Raw genomic sequence first — 14,126 nt, forward strand, 5'->3', positions numbered from 1 at the left:
CCTAGAGAGAGAAAAGAAATGAAGACGGTGGCCAAACCTTTGCTGATCTACACTTTATCAAGAAGATTTCCCTGATCCTTTTATCAATTTTTCATCAATAAAAAGTTTCAGGGATGCCTGGGTGGCTCAATGGGTTAGGCGACCCACTCTTGATTTCGGCTCAGGTCATGATCTCATGCTACATGAGATCAAGCCCCGCATTGGGCTCTGTGCTGACAGTGCAGAGCCTGCTTGGGATTCTCTCTCTTCTTCTCTCTCTGTCCCTCCCCTGCTTGCACTCTCTCTTTGTCTCTCTCTCTCTCAAAATAAATCAGTAAATATTAAAAAAAATTTTCACTGTGTGTAATTTCACTGCTGTTTTATTTTTTCTGTTGATTATGTAGTCATCAGTGCCCTACAAGATAGGCCCCTGCCTTGGGGCCCTACTACTTAACATTCTCTTTGTCCATCCATTTCTCCATCTGTCCACTTAATAGTTACCAACCAAACAAACACCTACTCTGTGCCAGGCCCCGGCAAAGGAATCAGGCCAGGCCCCTGCCCTCAAATGATTATAATTTTAATTATTTTTTTCTAATTCTACACTCTTTCTTGTTACTTCATAGGAGAGGACCTCCAGTACAATGTTGACTAGAAGGGATGATACTGGGCACCCTTTCCTTATTCCCATTTCAGGAGGAAAGCTTTTTCTATTTTATCAGCAAGTATGATGTTAGATGTAGGTTTTTTGTGCATGCCCCTTATCAGATGAAGGAAGTTCCCTTCTATTCTTAGTTTGAAAGGATTTTATTATAAATGATTGGTGGCTTTTATCAAATTAATTTTCCACATCTCTTGAGATGATCCTATGACTTTCTTAACTTTATTCTGTTAAATTGGTGCATTATATTAATTTTCAAATGTCAGATCAACTTTGTATCCCTGGAGTTAACACAATTTGGTTGTGTAGTATTATCCTACTTATTGATCTTTGGGTTTGGCTTGCTGATAATTTGCTTAGAATTTTCACATCTTTGTTTAGCCTATAATTTTCCTTCCTGATAATGTCCTCGCTAGGTTTTTGTACCTAGGTAATGCTCATCCCATAAAATAAGTTGAGAAGTACTTCTATTTTTTCTGTCCTCTGGAAGAATCTGGACTTGGAGTTTTCTTTGTGGGAAGATTTTTTTTTTTTAATAAAAAATTCAATTTCTTTAATAGCAAAAATTTAACAGAAACTACTCAGTTTTCCTGTCTCCTCTTGTGTCAGTTTTAGTAGACTGTGTTTTTCTAGTTATCTGTTCATGTCATCTGAATTTCAAGTGTGTTGGGATATAGTTACTCACCATTTCCTCCCACAATCTTTTTGATTCATGTAGGATCTGTAGGGATGGCACTCTTTTCATTTCTAAATTGAGAATTTTGTCTTCTCTTTTTATCTTTCACCTATGTGGCCAAAACTTCATCAACTTTACTAGTCTTATCAGAGAATTAACTTTTGGTTCTTTGAATCCTCCCTTCATATCTTTGTTTTCTATTTTATTAACTTCTTCTGTCAACTTTATTATTTTCTTCTTTCTACTTCATTTGGATTTAATTTCTGGGTGTTTTTCCTGACTAGTTGAAATAGATATTTAGATAATTTATTTTCAGCCATTGTTTTCTTTTCAATATACTCACTTGAAGCCACAGATTTCCCTCTAAACATGGCTTTAGCTACATTCCACAGGTTTTGACATATTATATTTTCATTATCATTTGAATCAAATACTTTGTAATTTCTATTGTGATTTCTTTTTTGACCTTTGCATTATTTGGGGATTTTCTAGTTTTCTTTGTGTTTTTGATTACTAGCATAATCCAACTGTGGTCATTGAACATACTCTGTATGATCTTAACTCTTAGAAATTCAGTTAGACTTACATTATGGCTCAGCATATCAATAAATATTTGTGTGCACTTGAAAAGAATATGTATTCTATTGTTATTGGATCCAATGTTCTATTATGTCAATTATGTCAAAATTCTGAAACATGTCATTCAAATTTCATTTGTCTTTATTGATATTTTTATTTGCATATTCTATCAGTTACTGAGAGAGTTGTATTAAAATATCCCAGCATGATAATGGATTTGTCTATTTGTCCTCGAGAAATAGGCCCTGCCCTAGAGGTTATCACAGTCAGATATGAGGGCTGACACAAGTAAGTAATAATTGTGAGTATATGTTTAAACATTCTAGCAAAGAGAAACCCAGGGAACACCCAATGTTTTGGTCATATAGAACTCATGGAAGCTCCCTAAATATGGATTTTGTTTTTCCCTACAAGACCTTTGTCTAAACCACGTGTCACAAACTCAAATGCCTATATTTGAAAGGAACAGGGACAATATAAAATGAAAAGAAAACTTTAGATTTCTAAACTTGTATAATAGTTGAGGAAATGGGCTGAAAAAATTACTCAGCTGCAAACATGGTCAATCTTTCATGAGAAAAGAAGGATGACTCTGAGGGCAGAACCAAGACTCACAAGGAAGTATTCCCAAGTTTGGTCTGAATCATGTAAGTGCTTGATTTCAGAAGCAATGTGTGCCCTGCTTGATTTCAGAATTGCTATGGACCAGTGACTCCTGTGTACCTGTTTCCTCTCTATTTGAGCAGGAAGGTCGATAGCAGTTACCTTGGTCCTGCTTGGGATGTTGGGCAGGTAGAGAGAAGACAACTTGTCTCTCATTTGCAGGTGTTTGGATAAAGCAGAACTGTACTTGATGAGACTACTTGAGGAACTACTCCCAAGGAGACTTGTTTTCATCTGAATTTGACTAAAATGACAAAATTCAGGATTTCAAGTTGATACTGTGATGGGATGAGACTTTCAGGGCCTTACAGGAAGGTGAGAGTATTTTGCATGTAGGAGAGACACAAGTCATTGGGGTTAAGAAGGCAGATTATGTTATCCAGCCTCGAAGATGGCCTCCATAATTCTTACCTGTGATAGAGGGTAACTTCTAAGATGAGGTCATAAAAAGCATTGTGGCTTCTGCCTCACTCTGTCTTGGATCTTAGAAGGTGGCTGCCATGTCATGAGAACAGATCCACATTCTGAGGAACTGAGACCTCCTGCCAATAACCAAGCTTCCCATAGAACCTTCAGATGACTGCAGCCCTGGCTGATGTCTTGACAGCAACTTCATGAGAACCTAGAGCCAGAACTAGTTAGTTAAGCCATTTCCAATCCTTGACACAGAAAATATGTGAGACAATACACATCTATAGTTTCAGGCCACTACATTTGGGTGTAATTTCTTACACAGAAATAGATAATTTATACTCCCACTTGGACGGCTCACACTTGAACTTTAAAGAACTACATCTATTTACAGCATAGAGGATGATTGTTATGGCAATTGAACTTACATCATCACTAATACACTAATACATCATCACTGATATAAAGCGGTCCCTCTGAACGAACCATTTCTTGAGCCTCATCGCACACCCATCCTTCACCTGCTATCTCCCACTCATTCTCCAGGATTTATCTCAACTATTTCCATCTCTAAGAAGCCTCCTATTCCCAGGGACAGAGAGACCCTATATTTTCCTCTGCAGCAGCACTGGTCACTCTAAGCAGAAACTGGCTAGGTTCAGGTCTGCCTTGTGTAGCAGATGTCAAGCAACTTGAAGGCAGGACCCTAGGCACGGGGCCAGGCATGGGACAAGTAGGGAGAGTCAGTGAGTGCTTACTAAATGATTTAATGAGTTTGGAAGCAGTTTCTCACCCCTGGGGGCCTTGGTGAATTTTTAGGGCCTCTGTGAAATGGAATTCCTGTACTCTTGAGGTCTTCAGGTACCTTAAGGGAAGACTCAGTGGACCCCTGGGGAACTCCTTTGTACTCCTTTGTTAGGCCCACAACCAACTCAAAAGACAGACACCTCTTAAGGAGATTTTCAGGAAAGGCTCAGGGATTCATGGTTGTAAGGAACAAAACCATGACAAAAATTTCTGGCTGATTTAAGAGAAGGAATTTATTAAAGGAATATGGGACTAGGGGTGGCAGAGTAGCTCAATTGGTTGAGCACCCGACTCTTGATTTAGGCTGAGGTCATGATCTCATGTTCATATGGGTTCAAGCCCCACATGAGGCTCTGTGCTGACAGTGTGGAGCCTTCTTAGGATTCTCTCTCTCCCTCTCTCTCTCTGCCCCTTGCCTGATCTGTCTCTCTCTCTCAAAATAAATAAACTTAAAGAAAAGAATATGGGAATAGCACATAAAAAGATGCTCAACATCTTTAGTTGTTAGGGAAATGCAAATCAAAACCACAATGAAATCCTTCAAATTCACTGGAATGACTAACAATTTAAAAGACGGATAATAACAAGTGTTGGCAAAGATGTGGAGAAATTGGAAACTCCATACATTGTTGGTAGGAATGTAAAATGGTGTAGCTTCTGTGGAAAACAGACTGGCAGGTCCTCATAGTTAAACATGGAGTTATCATATGACCCAGCAATTCCACTCCTAGGTATATATCCAAGAGAAATTAAAACATATGTCCATACAAGAATGTGTACAAGAATGTTCACAGCAGCACTATTCATAATAGTCAAAGAACAGAAGCAACCCAAATGTCCATCAATTAATGAGTGAGTAGACAAAATACAGTATATCTATATAATGGAATGTTATTTCACATAAAAAGTAATGGAGTACTAATACAACATGCCACAACATGGATGAACCTTGAAAACACTATGCTACATGAAAGACACTAGTCACAAAAGACTACATATCGTATAATTATATTTATATGAAATGCCCAGAGTAGGTAAATCCATAAGTACACATAGTAGCTTAGTGGTTGCCTAGGGATTAGAGGGTGCTGTGGGTTGAATTGTGTCCCCCCAAAAGATATGTTAAGGTCCTAGCCCCTGGTACCTATGACTGTGACCTTATTTGGAAATAGGGTCTTTGAAAACATAATTAAGATGTAAACTAAGAGGGGCACCTGGGTGGCTCAGTTGGTTGAGCCTCCGACTTCGGCTCATGTCATGATCTCATAGCTCGTGAGTTCGAGCCCCGCGTCGGACTCTGTGCTGACAGCTCGGAGCCTGGAGCCTGCCTCAGATTCTGTGTCTCCCTCTCTCTCTGCCCCAACCCACTCACATTCTGTCTCTGTCTCTCTCAAAAATAAATAAACATTAAAAAAAAAGATGTAAACTAAGATAAGGACTATAGAGTAGGTTATGTTCTTTTTTTTATGTTTATTTATGTTTGAGAGAGAGTGGGTGTGCACACGTGAGTGTGGTAGGGGCAGAGAGGTGGGGACAGAGGATTTGAAGCAGACTCTGCACTGACAGCAGAGAGCCCAGTGTGGGGCTTGAACTCACAAACCATGAGATTATGACCTGAGCTGAAGTCAGATGCTTACCAAATGAGCCATCCAGGCCCCCAGGGTATGTTCTTAATCTAATATAAGTGATGTCTTTATAAGAAGAGAACAGACACACAGTGAAACGCACAGAGAGATGAATGCCACATGAAAACATAAGACACAGAGGAGAATGTCACTTGGTAACAGAGGCAGCAATTGCAGTGATGTACCTGCAAGCCAAGGAGCACCGGGGATTGCTGGCAACAGCAGAAGCTAACTGAAAGGCTGGAACAGATTCTCCCCTAGAGCCTGCAGAGAGAGCCTGGTCCTACCAGCACCTTGATTTTGGACTAGACTCCAGAACTATGAGAGAATACATTTCTGTTGCTTTAGGCCACCCAGATATTTTGTGTTATGGCAGCCTTAGCAAAGTAGTACAGGTGACTAGGGAGAAATGGGGAGTGATTCCAAGGTGTATGGCCTTTTTTGGGGGGGCGATGAAATGAAATGTTCTAAAATTCATTGTGGTGGGACACCTGGGTGGCTCAGTCGGTTAAGCATCCAATTTTAGCTCAGGTCATTATCTCATGGCTCATGAGTTCGAGCCCTGTGTCAGTCTCTACTCTGACAGTGTAGAGCCTGTTTGAGATTCTCTCTCTCCCTCCCCCTCTCTCTGTCCCTCCCCTACTCACTCCATCTTTCTCCAAATAAATAAATAAACTTTAAAAAATCAAAATAAAATTGATTGTGGTGATGGTTGCACAATTCGGTGAATATACTCAAATCACTGAACTGTTTATTGAGATATATCTGTTACATATATGTATATATGTGTATACACACACGTGTGTGTGTATACACATATATAGGTTACATATATATGTTACATATATGTATATATGTGTATACACACACGTGTGTGTGTGTGTACACATATATAGGTATATATATATATATATATATATATATATATTTTTTTTTTTTTTTTTTTTTTTTTTTTTCCTTCAGTGCTAGGGTGCCCGGGTGGCTCGGTCAGTTGGGCATCTGACTTCGGCTCAGGTCATGATCTCGTGGCTTGTGAGTTTGGGCCCTGCGAGGGGCTCTGTGCTGACAGCTCAGAGCCTGGAGCCTGCTTTGGATTCTGTCTTCATCTCCCTTGCCCCTCCCCAACTTGCACATTCTCTCTCTCTCTCTCTCTCTAATATAAATAAGCGTTAAAAAAAATTTTAAGTGGTATTGGGGAGCTCACAGAATCAACAAGAGTCAAACGGAACCAGGTATAGAGCCAAAAATATCACCTCAAATCATATGAAACTGGTCTGGGGAGAACCCCACAGTTGCTTTCTGAAGGATCAGCCACTACAGACTTAAAAATTATTATTAAATGAAGCAGGTCCTCTTTTTTATATCGAGGAGATGTATAATTTACATATAACAAATTGCATTCATTTGAAGTGTATAGTTTGATGAGTTCTGACTAATGTATATATCCCATGTGACCACTATCACAGTCAAGATACAAGATATTTTCATCACCCCCAAAAGTTTCTCTGTGCCCCTTTACAGAGAGTTAGTTCCCTGTAGAGGGAATCTCCACCTCCAGCCCAAGGCAAGTACTGATCTGTATCCTGTCCACTTCCTGAGCCTGCTTCTCCAACCTTCACCCAACACCCTTCCGATAAATTCCTTTTCTTTAAGTGAGCCAGAACTGGTGTCTGTGTTCACAACCAAACATCCTGGCTGATAAAACAGGGAGAAAACAAAGTAAGGAGAAGGGAGGAAAAAAGTAACTCAGACAAAATCTATCCACTCAGATATATAAAGTGCAAAACCAGAGGAAAACAACTCATACATTCCTCAGGGATACATCCCCTTTTGGGTAAACCCATAAAGAAAACCAAAGGCATGACTGTGCAGTCTGGGTTATGGGTTAGCAAGTGTTCTCGATACCTCCCGCTGCTGTGAAGAGAGTGGACTCCCCCGCCCCACTGAGGTTGAGCTTGGCCATAGGACTTACTTGGGCCAGCCGAATATTAGTAAGCACGAGATGAGCAGTGCCTTAAACGTGCTTGTGCTGCTGTTTGCCGTGGCTCTCCCACTTCAGTGAGCTGCCAGGAGGAGAATAGGCACCAGGTAGACTCTGATCCTAGTAGGGTGGGAGACACATGGGGCAGACCTGGCTCCAGTTCTGCAGTCTGGAGCCCCACCCAGACAACCCATGGCCTGAAGTAGAGCCACCCCACCAAGCCCAACCTAGATTAGTGCAACGTGCAGACCATGAGAGTGAGGCAAAGGCTTGTCAAGCTGTGAGGCGATACGTGGCATTTTTGTGGCAACAACTGATGAACACAGTGAGCAACAGCCATTTCGGGAAGGGAGAGGAAGGGATGTGATCAGGGCTTCAAAGTATTCAGGCTGAGTGGTGGGCTTACAAGTGTCCATCACGTCGTTATTTAAACTATACACATCTATTATACATACTCTGTTATTCACAATTTTTTTTTTCAAAGCTTAAAAAAAAAGTGAGGGAGGAGTGTGGGGCCAAGGCCTATAGCAAGCATTTCTGGGCTGAATGGAAGGTGGCTTGGGAGCGGGTGGGCAGATATGAAGGGCTGGTGCAAGAGGAGGATGGTGGGGACTGCACGGAGCCGAGTGCAGAGATAGGCAAGAGTGGTGAAAAGACAGTGCTTGGATCCAGATGGTAGAATATTAGATTTTACTTCCTACTTCATCCTTCTCTGGATTTCCCAAATTTTCTACCGTGGACATATATGACTTTTGTAATCAGAGAAAAGAACAAAAATGTAATGGGAGACGCAGGGGGTCACTTCCCAGCAGGCATTCTCTCCTTCCCTGTTGATAGCATGAATCATGGTCCAAGTCAGCCATGGTCACATTTCCCTGTTCCCTGTGGCTGGGTCAGTGGAGCCTGGATGCCCCAGTTCTGACCAGTGAAATGAAAGGGGATTTCCCCTGGTGGGAGGTGGGGGCAGAGTTTTGAGAAAGCTTTCTCTCTGTGATAAAAAAGAGGATAGACAAGGAGGGAAGATTTTGGATGTTGTTGCATAATGGCGTGATATTTGGATCTGTAGCAGCCATCTTGCAACCTTGAGGGGAGATGTTGCCAAGGTGGGTGGCTGAGGGGAGAGATGGCAAGGTCCTGTGGGACAGGTTACGCACTGAGTCAATTCAGGGACTTTTCTGCTGACTTCTTGTTAAATGAGATTATGAAAATTCTACAGCTTAAGTTGCTTTTGGCTTAAAGTTTTGTTTTGTTTTGTTTTGTTTTGTTTTTAGTAATCTCTACACACAACATGGGGCTCAAGCCCATGACCTGGAGATCAAGAGTCACATGCTCTTCCAACTGAGCCAGCCAGGTACCCCTTAAGTCACTTTTGGTTAGGAAGCCTCAATTACAATGACAACATCCTAATTGACACAGGATGTTTTTTCAAGTGTAAGGTGAGATACATCTGATGGCCTTAGAGATTCATTCATCTCCCTAGATAGCTAGCCTCATGATCTCAGCTACAGGATTTTAGGGGTTCCCCCTTTCTTTCTTTCTTTCTTTTTTTTAAGGATTTTATTTAAGTAATCTCTACACCCAACATGGGGCTGGAACTCACAACCCTGAGATCAAGAGTCACATGCTGTACCAACCGAGCCAGCCAGGTGCCCCATAGGAGTTCCCCTTTTCTAACTAGGCTATTTCCTTGACAGAGGTACTTCCAATGTGACATAGTCACATAGCTGTTCTCTCCCCATACCCATTCTTTTTAAAAGTTCCTGGGCACCTGGGTGGCTCAGTCGGTTAAGCAGAGGACTTTGGCTCAAGTCATGACCTCATGATGAGTGTGAGCCCTGCATCGGGCTCACTGGTGTCAGTATAGAGCCTGATTAGGATCCTCTGTCCCCTCTCTCTCAATCCCTTTCCTGCTCGTGCTCTCTCTCTTTTTCTGTCTCTTCAAAAATAAATAAACATTAGCCTGCCTGATCGTGCGTGTTCTGGCCACTCTGTGCCCTTCTGCATTTGGCATCGCCACAGCTGCCCTCATTCACTCCCCACCCTGCCACCTGCAGCCATGGCACCAGGCCAGCTCTCCTAGTTTAGTGTCTCTGACAAAACGGGCCTCGTGGAATTTGCCAGAAACCTAGCTTCTGTTGGTGTGAATCTGATCGCTTCTGGAGGGACTGCAAAAGCTCTCAGGGATGCTGGTCTGGCAGTCAGAGATGTCTCTGAGCTGACGGGATTTCCTGAAATGATAGGGGGCCGTGTGAAAATCTTGCATCCTGCAGTCCATGCCAGTATCTTGGCTCATAATATCCCAGAAGATAATGCTGACATGGCCAGACTTGACTTCAATCTTATCAGGGTTGCCGTCTGTAATCTGTATCCCTTTGTGAAGACAGTGGCTTCTCCAGATGTAACTGTTGAGCAGATTGATATTGGTGGAGTAACCCTCCTGAGAGCAGCAGCCGAAAACCATGCTCGAGTGACAGTAGTATGTGAACCCGAGGACTATGTGGCCACGTCCACAGAGATGCAGAACTCTGACAGTTAAGACACCTGCTTGGAGACTAGATGCCATTGAGCCTTGAAGGCTTTCACTCGTACGGCACAATATGAGGAAGCAATTTCAGATTACTTCAGGACACAGTATAGTAAAGGAATATCTCAGATACCCTTGAGGTATGGAATGAATGCTCACCAAACTCCTTCTCATCAAAAGCGCTGAAGCCCAATATTCCCATCACAGTTCTAAATGGAGCCCCTGGATTTATAAACTTGTATGATGCTTTGAATGCCTGGCAGCTAGTGAAGGAACTCAAAGAAGCTTTAGACATTCCTGCTGCTGCCTCTTTCAAACATGTCAGCCCATCAGGTACTGCTGTTGGAAATTCCACCAAGTGAAGATGAGGCCAAAGTCTGCATGGTCTACGATCTGTATAAAACCCTTACACTCTGGGGCGCCTGGGTGGCTCAGTTGGTTAAGCATCCGACTTCAGCTCAGGTCATGATCTCACAGTTTGTGGGTTCAAGCCCCGTGTTGGGCTCTGTGCTGACAGTGCGGAGCCTGCATGGGATTCTCTCTCTCTCTCGGTCTCTCTCTCTCTCAAAAATATTTTAAAAAACAACAACAACCCTTACGCTCATATCAACTGCATATGCAAGAGCAAGAGGGGCTGACGGGATGTCTTCATTTGGTGACTTTGTTGCATTATCTGATATTTGTGATGTCCCTACTGCCAAAATTATCTCCAGAGAGGTATCGGATGGTATTGTTGCCCTAGGATATGAAGATGAAGCTCTGAAAATACTTTCCGAAAAGAAAAGTGGGAACTACTGTGTTCTTCAGCTGGACCCGTCTCACAGTCCAGATGAAAACGAAGTTCCAACTCTCTTGGGTTTTCCTTTAAGTCAGAAGAGAAATAATGGCGTCATCGACAGGTCATTGTTTAGCAATGTTGTGATCAAGAATAAAGATTTGCCAGCGTCTGCGCTCAGAGACTTCATTGTAGCCACCAATGCTGTGAAGTACACACAGTCTAACTCCGTGTGCTATGCCAGGAATGGTCAGGTTATCGGTATTGGAGCAGGACAGCAGTCCCGAATACACTGCACGACCTTGCAGTGGATAAGGCAAACTATTGGTGGCTTAGACATTATCCACAAGTGTTTTCAATGAAGTTTAAAACTGGAGTGAAGAGAGCAGAAATCTCCAATGTCATTGATCAGTGTGTTACCAGAACCATAGGCGAGGATGAAGATTTGGTAAAGTGGAAGGTACTGTTTGAGGAAGTCCCTGAACTACTACTAACTGAAGCAGAGAAGAAGGAATGGGTTGAGAAACCTAATGAAGTTTCTACCAGCTCCGATGCCTTCTTTCCTTTCAGGGGTAACGTAGACAGAGCTAACAGGAGTGCTGTGGCATAGCTGCTCCTTCCGGCTCCGCTGCTGACAAAGTTGTGATTGAGGCTTGTGATGAACTGGGAATCATTCTTGCACATACGAATCTTCGGCTCTTTCATCATTGATTTCATTGCACAGCATTTTATGGTTTGTTCCATAAATCGCATGTGACATTTTGACAAATACATTTTTAAAAAATTAAAATATTAAGTCTTAGTCAAAACAAATAAATAAACATTTAAAAAAATCCCTTCTTTTTTAATCACTCATGCCAGCCAAGTGTGTTCCTCCTCCATCTCAACATTACTGGAACAGGGCCCTTTCTACTGCGACTCTGGCGACAGGGCAGTGAGAAGTGCGTTCCAGGGGCTGCTTGTCCCCTACTCTCTGCCTGTATGGTTCCCCTTTTCATGTCCTATTTAATATCTGCCCTGCTGAGTAGGGCTAGTGGTAAGTGTCCCATAACCTTTTGCATGACAAAATATCACACAAGGAGGAAACGGAAAGATAGCGACAGTAAAGCAGACATAACCTAAAATTGACCGATGTCACTATTTACAGATTGCAACCGGTTCTGTCCTCTGGACCAGCCTGCTCCTCAACTTGCATGTTGATTAAGTGCCAGGTGTGAGAGGTGAGAGTCAAGGTCTTTAGAGCAGTGGCCAGGTCTACTTATGGAGACCTCCCCAGTGGGCCCACTCCTCATGGCCCTTCCTTTACCAGGTCTTCTTTCAAGAAATCACCAGTTCCTTCCATCTCCCCAAAGAGTGAACCTTTTTTTTTTTTAATTTTATTTATTTTGAGAGAGAGAGGGTACATACAAGTGGGGGAGGGGCAGAGAGAGGAAGAGAGGATCCCAAGCAGGCTTGGAGCCAGGAGCCAGAGCCAGATGTGGGGCTCCATCCCATCAACCATGAGACCATGACCTGAGCCAGAACCAAGAGTCGGAAGTTTAACCGACTGAATCACCCAGGTGCCCCAAGAGTGAACTTTTAAAAACAGAAATCACATCACACCATTTCCTTGTCAGAAGCTCTCCACAGCTTTCCATGGGACTTGGTATGTGTTCGTTCCTGTCTGTTCACCTGGGTGGGAGGTACCCCAGAAATCTGAGGATCCGGGACGAGCCCCCAGTTTTTATTGAAGCCTCCTACACACCTCGCCTTCTCCCACAGGACCTGAGAGAAGGGAGAAGCTCCAGAGAAATGGGGCTTCATGGCTTCAGCCACGTAGACACGTCTAGTGTCCTCCCAAATACTGTGTTCTGAGAATTCCAAGGCCACAATCTTTAACACCGGTTGTTCTTTAGGAGGAACCTTCAGTTGCCCCTCCCCACTCCCCATCCTAACTATCTCCTCCCCATGAAGGACAGACTGCTAGTGGAAATCATCTACCAACCACAGGGCTAACTTTACAGGTACTACCCATGCTGGGGACGGTCAGGTCACGTTGGCTATAAGGAGTGCTCTAAAAATGCCAGCCCAGAACAGAGGCCAGTTTATCAGGTTCTGCACCTTGGCTTAAGCTTTGGAAAAGTCCTGCACTGACTTCCCCCCACCCCCCCAACCCGTGCCCCGCTTCGGTGCAGTAACCAAATATGGCCACAAGAGGGAAGTAATGCATCTTCCCAACTGCAGGGGTTTGGCTTCCACCAGGAACAGCTCAGATGTGTTCACCCTGCTAAAGCAGAAGGGCCAGATGGAGATCTGCGGGTGTTCCTGTGAAGGCAGATAACCTGATGTGCCTTTAAAATGACATTATTTAAATACTTGCTCAAATGTATTTCATGGGGAAGAAAAGAAACTGCTTTTCTAAATAAATTAAAAACTAAAAAATTATATATGTAAATACATATGTAAGTATGTAAATACAATATAGTTTTTTTAATGTTTATTTATTTACTTTTGAGAGAGACAGAGTGTGAGCCGGGGAGGGGCAGAGAGAGAGGGAGACACAGAATCTGAAGCAGGCTCCAGGCTCTGAATGTCAGCACAGAGCCCAGTGCAGGGCTCGAGCTCACAAACTGTGAGATCGTGACCTGAGCCAAAGTCAGACGCTCAACTTACTGAGCCACCAGGTACCCCCAGTATGTAAATACAATATAAATAAACATATATACACATACTCCTTGTGGGTAGCAACTAGGAGGGTCATAAAGGAGACTGGTGGTGTTTCTTGATCTGCGTGCCAGTTACACAGGTAGGGTTCATTTTGTGAAAGTCCATCAAACTGTACTATGATTTGTGTACTTATCTGTAAGTATGCTGTGCCTCAAGAAAAGTTTATTAAAAAATCAATGGTCAGGGGCATCTGGGTGACTCCATCGGTTAAGCATCCAACTTCAGCTCAGGTCATGATCTCATAGCCTGGTTTAAGCCTTGAGTCAGGCTCTCTGGTGACAGCTCAGAGCCTGGAGCCTGCTTTGGATTCTGTGTCTCCCCCTCTCTCTCTCTGCCCTCCTCAGCTCGCTCTGTTTCCATCTCTCTCTCTCTCTCAAAAATAAATAAACATTTTTAAAAAATCAACGATCAATTAAAAACTATACTCTTTATGTTCAAAATAAGAGGCTTATGCAAAAATGACAAAAAGTTTTTGAGAATTAATAGGTAATCTATTCACAAGTTTCAAAATTCAAATGATACCAAAGGGTGAATGAAAATCTCCCCTACTCCTGTTCTTTAGGCACTCAGTTCCCGGCTATAACACTTATCTATTATTGTGCAATAAATTGGTCCAAACTCAGTGGCTTAAAGCAACAACCACTGTATTTGCTCACGACTCTGTGGGTCAGTGATTTGGGCTGGACCCAGCTGGGCAGGGCTTCTGCTGGCCTTGCCTGGGGTGAATCATGTTGCTTCA

The 14,126-nt window shown here is 42.9% G+C and overlaps 1 protein-coding gene and 1 pseudogene across 1 annotated transcript in view; one reads left to right on the top strand and one right to left on the bottom strand.

Moving 5' to 3' along the window:
- The window catches only part of FAM168A (family with sequence similarity 168 member A), a 199,119-nt gene extending 195,840 nt beyond the window's left edge, over positions 1-3,279 (bottom strand). Inside the window, exon 1 of the mRNA XM_060605674.3 lies at positions 2,970-3,279. The gene's annotated coding sequence lies outside the window, so the exon portion shown is untranslated. The remainder of the gene's footprint in view (positions 1-2,969) is intronic.
- Positions 3,280-9,438: 6,159 nt separating this feature from the next.
- On the top strand, positions 9,439-11,427 carry LOC132661305 (bifunctional purine biosynthesis protein ATIC-like; annotated as a pseudogene).
- Positions 11,428-14,126: the final 2,699 nt, after the last annotated feature.

Source organism: Panthera onca, chromosome D1, assembly GCF_046562875.1.
Source record: "Panthera onca isolate mPanOnc1 chromosome D1, mPanOnc1 haplotype 2, whole genome shotgun sequence".
In the NCBI taxonomy this organism is placed as follows: domain Eukaryota; kingdom Metazoa; phylum Chordata; class Mammalia; order Carnivora; family Felidae; genus Panthera; species Panthera onca.